The 7,500-nt window shown below is 45.5% G+C and overlaps 1 protein-coding gene across 3 annotated transcripts in view; it reads left to right on the top strand.

Annotated features, from left to right (window-relative positions):
- The first annotated feature begins 5,913 nt into the window (after positions 1 to 5,913).
- Positions 5,914 to 7,500, top strand: part of slc23a2 (solute carrier family 23 member 2) — a 61,957-nt gene continuing 60,370 nt past the window's right edge. For all 3 annotated transcript variants that reach the window (XM_062543527.1, XM_062543528.1, XM_062543526.1), the window contains exon 1: positions 5,914 to 6,138. The gene's annotated coding sequence lies outside the window, so the exon portion shown is untranslated. The remainder of the gene's footprint in view (positions 6,139 to 7,500) is intronic.

Raw genomic sequence — 7,500 nt, 5'->3', positions numbered from 1 at the left:
CGATTGACTGGCGCACGATCACACACACACACAAATCATACCTCGGACGCTTTATGCTAGTTACATGGGTTTAGGTGGTGATCAGGCTATATTAAAACTACACTTCAATAGTGGTTGGTGAAAACCGGGACATATTAGCGTCCCGACAGGCTTTTGTCGGGACTCGGGACACGCCACTCAAAATCGGGACTGTCCCAGGAAAACCGGGACATCTGGTCACCCTAGTATATGATAGACCTACATGTCTTGTTTGCTTGTCTGAGTATATCATCAAACAACACCAACAATCCGACACTCACAGAGAAAAATATTAACTGTGACAACACACATACCAAGCACACACACACACACACACACACACACACACACACACACACACACACACACAAACACACTAACAACTGAAGTGACACAAACACACACTAACACAATGCGCTTTCTCTTTAGGAATAATTACATGGAAAAGTATAGTTAAAGGTATTCTGGCCTCTTACATAACAACACACATACCAAACACACACACACACACACACACACACACACACACACACACACACAAACGTGAAGTGACCCCCACCACAGGGTCTCATGCCAGCACATTGACCTCCTGCCTTAAAGGAGGGTGCCACCTCTGTTCTAGTTACTGTATGGCAGCTCATAATCACATCCCACAATGTTTAAGCGCTGATGATCTGGAACCCTGTGGCATGTCAGTGAGTCCTGTCCAGTCATTACCAGTCACCGTCTGGGCACAACGCCCCTTTTCATGTGGACTGACCCCCGGAAACACGGACAAAGAGTTAATGATTCTCTATAGGTGAGAACAGAGTACAGAACAACACACATGCATGCATGCACACACGCACACACACACACACACACACACACACACACACACACACACACACACACACACAAACACACACACACATACATACACTCACTCACATGTCTCTATTCTCTTTCACATAAACAATATATTAACAGACTGAGGACAAATCTTTACATTTATTACCAAACAATGTCCCACTTATTCTACTGCTAGCTAAAGCGTTTGGTTCTCAACATCAGCTGACATATATCCTCAAACCTTACTGGCCAAGAGCAAACGCTCAAGGGCTATGCTGTAGAGACCAACACTGACAGACAGGCCCTTATCAAAAAATTCCTGTAGGATTTCAATCAGATTTTGGAGCCAAAATCCTATAGGATTCCCCAAATCTGACTGGAATCCATAGAATTGTTAATCCTATAGGATCCCAATACTTTATATCCTATTGGTTCCAAAATATGATTGAATTTGACTGGAATCCTATAGGACTTTTTGATCAGACACAGTCACCCTGTATGAAGAACGAGGCCTGGATACTGGCCAGTACTTCCCAATACAGCAGTGATGCCAAAGGGCAGCTTCCGTCTGGCCAAATCGTCAGCAGTGTTCTCGTGGCCAAATCCACTCACTTGTTCCTAGTCACCACTGCACAAATGTATAATGTGTAATTTCCACATTTCCAGGAATCCATCCAGACATTAATTGAGAAATGCGACGTAGTACTTCTCTTGTATGTCGAGCATTAACCAGTACACCTGAGTCAAGTAAACAACCAGTACGCACACATCTCTATTGTGTCTCTATTCACTTTCATTTACTGGCACAATATATTAAGCACTGAGGACAAATCTTTCAATCTTTCACATTATCTATTACTATTACTACTAGAGTGTTCCATTTTGAATTCCTCCGCTATCAAAAGCTTCTGGTTCCCGGCATCAACGGGCATTCTACTTCCACATTTCCAGGAATCTGCCCAAATGAACCATTACAAGTAAACACACTCTCATGTAATTAGTATGAAAATATTTCACACGATCTTTCACTACATAATCTGTCATTACTTCTAGTGTTCCTTTTTGAATTCCTTCTGGTTCCTGGCATTGAATTGTCATTTTGCCTTCACGTTTCCAGAAATCTGTCCAGACATCAGTGGCAAAATGCACAACCAAATGCCGGTGTACTGCTTCTCTATGTTGTGTAATAACCAGTACATGAGTCCGGCCAACTGCAGCCAAGTGTCCTGTCATCTGTTCACCCTGACTGACACCCTGCAGGTGCAGAGAGGTAACTTCCTGTCTGTGGCCTTTCGCTCTAACTCTGCTCAGACCACGTATTACCCAGAATGCCTCTGTTGCCAGTGCTCTCCTTTGGCTTCCTGTTGCCCCAGTGACCTTTACAGGCACAGGTGACTACTCTCGTTAGCGTCCAGTCAGTGGCCTCCTGCTGCGTATACAGTAGCTCCTGAGTAAGCCTGTTAGGAGCACGGGACTGCTGCACCGGCCCTGCGCTGCCACCTGACTCACCGCCAGGATTTGCGCCTCTGATGCCGCTCGCTGCGGTGACTGTGTGGGGGATGTTGCGGCTGCAGATGATCCCATCAGCGGGGCCAATAGAAGCTCACGTATGTCACAGGGGACTTCCAGAATAAGCAGGGCGTCTGCGCTCCGCCAATCCGAAAGTTCCAATAGTTTCTTGGCTGCTCCATGAAAGGTTTGTGATTAGTGCAGGCTCGATCGGTCCTGCCTTTGAGTTAGTTTCCCAATCCCAATACTGAGGATTAATTGTGACTTCAGCACAGCATGACAAGCAGATGACTAACAGGGCCGGGTCTGATTGAAGGTGTCTGATTTGTAGTGATATCAAGGTATGAACAAATTCACCAGCCTTTCACTTCATTTTACTGACATTAATTTTGATCTTACAGTGATGTGTACCATGTATGTACAGTATATGTATCATGCCTGGTGAGTCCATCTGTCTGGATCACTGGGCTCTGGTCTGCACAGGAGACAGAGGGGTCACAGGGTCTGCAGGGAGTTCACTCTGTCTGGACGTGACCATGTCTGTTATGACTGGTGGAGCACCTGTGACCCAGCAACATAGCACAGAGAACACACTGTACTCACTAAGAGAGAGAGAGAGAGAGAGAGTGAGTGACAGAGACACAGAGAGAGAGAAACAGAGAGAGAGAGAGAGCACAGGGTTCCTTAGCCCTCAGCAAGGACACACTTCAGCTTCTTAATTATGGACCCGTCCATGCACACACGCATGCCTATCCCTGCAGAAAAACCCCCAGCTATGCTGGTAGCTGGTTTTAGCTGAGTCATTGCTGGGTTTTTCCCAGCTCTCGCTGGTCTTTGCTGGTGCAGCTGGTTGGGCCACCAGGTGGACATGCTGGTGTGACCAACTGAGGAAGCTGGCCATGCTGTGATGACCAGCCCGCCAAGCTGGACACAACCGCAGGTCAGATTCGAACTTGGGTCCCCATGGGTCCTCGGACCCGTTTATGGTATGAACGCTCCCCCGAGAAGTATGCACTTTCAAGCATACTCAAGCACAAAGCACAACAAAGCGTATCCGTGTTTGCGAGAAATCAGTTCTCACCTCGTGTGGACAGGTGGAACACTGATGGGCCTGCCTGCTTGACGGTGATGTCAGTCAGTTGTCATCAAAATCACAAAGCACTGAATAAACAGAGAGGATTATGGGAGATGAGCAGTGAGCACGCTGGGATCAGACAAGGGGGTGCCTCTCATTATGCCTCCTCGATCCTCGATGCTCGATCCTCGAGGGGCGTTCCCACTGATCTATAACTAACACTGGATAGACTTTCCCATTGTTTCCCCCCCATCATTCTTTATGTAGATCAGTGAGGATCGAGGCATCGAGGAGCGAGGGAGGACGTATAAACGCTGCATGAAACACACCCAAGGCCTCACTTGCTAACAGAGGGAGGGAAAAAACCATTGAGGAAAGGACAAACAGAGATGAATGAATAGAGAAAAATGGGGAGAGGGATGGGTGGGGGGGGGGGGGGGGGGGGGGGGGGTCACTACACAACGACATACTGATTTCACAGCGATGAGAAACATTGTATGAGAGGACAGCCCTGATTTCTCAGGGTTTGGTGTTATATAATTGTTATATCACCAAGGGTGGCACTTTGATTGTAGTGCACATTTTCATTAAGAAGTAAGTAAATGAATGTGAGAAAGTCATGGGGGGTGCTGTGGCGCAACAGGCTGCAGCACTCATGCCATATGCAGGTCAGAGTGCCCACGGGGACCCAGGTTTGATTCTGACCTGCGGTCATGTCACGATCCCACCCCATCTCTTTCTCCCACTTGCTTCCTGTCTACGTCTTCACTGTCCTATCATAATAAAGGCAAAAAGGGCCAAAAATATACTTTTTAAAAAAAAAAAAAAAAAAAAAAAGAGAATCAAAGTCATGTTGGAGCTGACATGTGACAGTAAGAGGAAGTGAAAGCCAGTATTTTCTTATTAATACTAACAAAAGGGAGGAAGTGATAGTGACATCTAATACCACATGACTAAACTAACTCAAGTGTACCATGGAAAGAGGCTTGTCAAACTGCTTTTTAGAGTGTAGGAGCATATTTATTTACAACGTTTCGGTCATAGACCGAACACCTGAGGAAGGTCTATGACCGAAACGTTGTAAATAAATATGCATGCGTAATGGACAGTGTGCAGGATTTTCTTTCACAAGTTTAACTGGTTAACCTATTCCGACCTGTCCCTATAAAAGAGGTGTGCAAAAGCGTTTTGTAAATAGAGTGTAGGAGCAACAGTGCAGTTCTACTAAGCCTCTACCCAACCTGACCACACAGTGTCACTATAGAGCCCCAAAAGATACCCAACATCAGTAATATCATAAAAGTCATAGACATTGGCCGGGATTCCCAGATTTCTTAAAAGCTCTTACTGTAAGTGCTAAGAACTTCTTTGGAGCGTTCTTAGAGCGCTCCTAAGTTCTTAGCACTTGAGAGCTTCTTAACGAATCTGGGAAACCCGGCCATTGTCATTATCTTTTGGGGTATTGCAGTTGTACAGTACGTCCACGTGTACAGACTACACTCACTGACCCAGTGTTACCTTTTGTTTCATGGCGTAGACGTTGTTTTTTCAGAATTTTGATCAATTTTTAAAATATCATACAGGCCCTCTGTGCGGCCTCAGCTTTCTCTACATTTTGACTGGACATTTGTTTGGAGCGAATCATCTGTTAGACTGAAGGCGCAGACGCCCCCTCTACTTACATGTCACATAGATGTAAATGGACATGTTTTGAAACAATTGTCACTATCATCAGTGTCACAGCTCGTCGTCTGCTAGCCTAAGATAACAGATGCTTGTTATTTCAAACTCAGAGGGAGGCTCCACAGGTCCTGCCTGACTGAGCAAAGGGCAGCACAAACATCCCTGGAGTTACTGAGGCCCTTGCATAGTAACTATAAAACTATAGTTATAGTTAATAGTTGAATACATAATACTAAATACTTTATACTCTGGAGTAGCAACTGAAGTTCATACCTGAAACGGTTTACAAATGTGACAGTGAGGTGATTCATAAGCTTGGCTTTTTCAGGTATCTTCACTTGATGACATTGGGCATGGGCAGCCTGCCATGCCAGTCGCGGCTCCTCAGAGAGGTGACACGGTCACTGCTCTTTAGTGGGTCAATTAAGTAATGGAGCACTGCTACTAAATGACCACGAGGGGGAGACTGGGGGGACGCACATGCACTCAAGTTAAGGAAGGTAGCGGCGCCATTTTAATATGTTTATTATTATTATTATTATTATTTATTGTAAAACAGGGAATAAAGAGGACGTATAAAGCTAGTGCATGAGTGCAAATGAATGAAGTCTGAGACATGTCTGTCGGTGGTTTTGTACAGAGAAAATGAAAATGATCGTTGTTGCGTCATCGTCTTGAGCTTCATGATTGGTAGAAACAAGACTAGTGAGGCGGGGCAATGACGGTGTTGACGTCAAGCCCTCCTCAGAGCATGCGTGTAGCTCAGCCCCGTGTCCGTGTGTATGAAAGGCAGAAAACCCTTCAGATCGGTTCTTATTGCGCTACGGACACTGTGTGCATCTGTGAGACAATATCTGGTGTATACTTAATGATTTAAGACTTGATCTTTGCTGGTTCCTCACGCCTGACTTAGGACGTCCAACTCACGGCCCGACACACAAGTCAAGAGTACCAGCAGAAGACCCGCCACGGGAAATCAGAGAAAAGGGAGACCTTTCTACCTCGGTGTTCTCTGAGAACAGGTGAGGAATTCCAGCGATATTACCCAGCCTTGATCAAATTCATCGTTTACTTTCAATGTTATTGCTTTACGAACCAGATACATTGTCTTTGTGTCCTCTCCACTCTAAGATAGGCGGTGGTTTTGGTGTACATCATATGGTCGTACTGAAAACGCGGCACTGTACTAGGATAGTGAGGCTATGTAACACCATCACTCACTCAGCAGGCTACATAACGGCGCTGCGTAACGTCAGTGTGTACAGTTTTTTTTTTCTCAATGAAGACTCGGTCCCAAACGGCTTGCAATATCCCAGGCAGCCTAATTGTATTTGCACGTTATTTCTGAATTCGTATTGACTCGTGAATGAGCGAACCCGGCCATGTAGCCCTCAAGGCTGTTAGACATTCTATTACAAGTGCGCAGCGACAATCAATGTTGGGTTAAAATTGAAATAAATGTTGAACAGAATCATTTTCACATCTACGGCTGACATTTTAGAAATACGTAGGTTGACGTGTGCATTTCATTACAGTCCATTTCCTTCAGTTCACGATACAGATGCACATAAAACCTAGCCAGCTATCTGGGTGCGCATGGCCGGTCAGGGACCTTTTTTGTCCTCATCACAAGTAAGGGGCCTCCGTGGAGATTTTGTTTAACAAACACACTGCTAGATACCGCTGAGACAGTCTCAAATATTATTGAAGTCACCCTCCGTGTAGTCTGAACAGAGGGCTAACATCAAGATAGCTATTGTCAACGTTACTTCCTATGTCTAGAGCTGGGCGATCATCTTGAGTTAGGTTAGCCTTATTACCGGATGGAATAGTTTGAGTTATAGGCTTATATATAGTTTATAACGTTATCATACGTTGACCAAAGCTTGGTGGAGCTGGTTTGTAAGCTATTCACCAACACTTTGGTCTCGGCCCAGATGGTTTCGGGGGGTTATCGCGCACTCCAAACCAGCATTATGCATTCCAGACATCCGCTGTCAACCAGACCGCAGCCCCTGTTCACCCACAGCAGCTATGCTAGCCTATACCATGTGTGCAGGTGGGGTATGACGTGCCATTGGAAACCATTATTCAAGTGGACACGCAGCATCAAAATTGGGTCGTACTAGGGAATTTCTCGCCCTGGTTGTCATGTGACAAAGATTAGGCTAGGTTAGTTACATTAGGCTACAGGCAGCGCTACCAGAACATAAACACCTCACTGACGTCTGAAGTCATTTTGCAAAAGCATCAGGGAAAAAAAGTGGGCGAAACTAGGTCGTCCATTGACCAGTTTCCATGTCAGGTGCCCCAATTAGTGGTTAGTTAGTTAGTCTTCACGTATAGCAGTATAGTCTACTTGACTGATGTGTCCATGAAATCTG

The sequence above is a fragment of the Sardina pilchardus genome, chromosome 8 (genome assembly GCF_963854185.1).
Source record: "Sardina pilchardus chromosome 8, fSarPil1.1, whole genome shotgun sequence".
Taxonomy (NCBI): Eukaryota; Metazoa; Chordata; class Actinopteri; order Clupeiformes; family Clupeidae; genus Sardina; species Sardina pilchardus.
The sequence above is the reverse complement of the archived record's forward strand: the minus strand, read 5'-3'. Positions and strand labels throughout refer to the sequence as shown.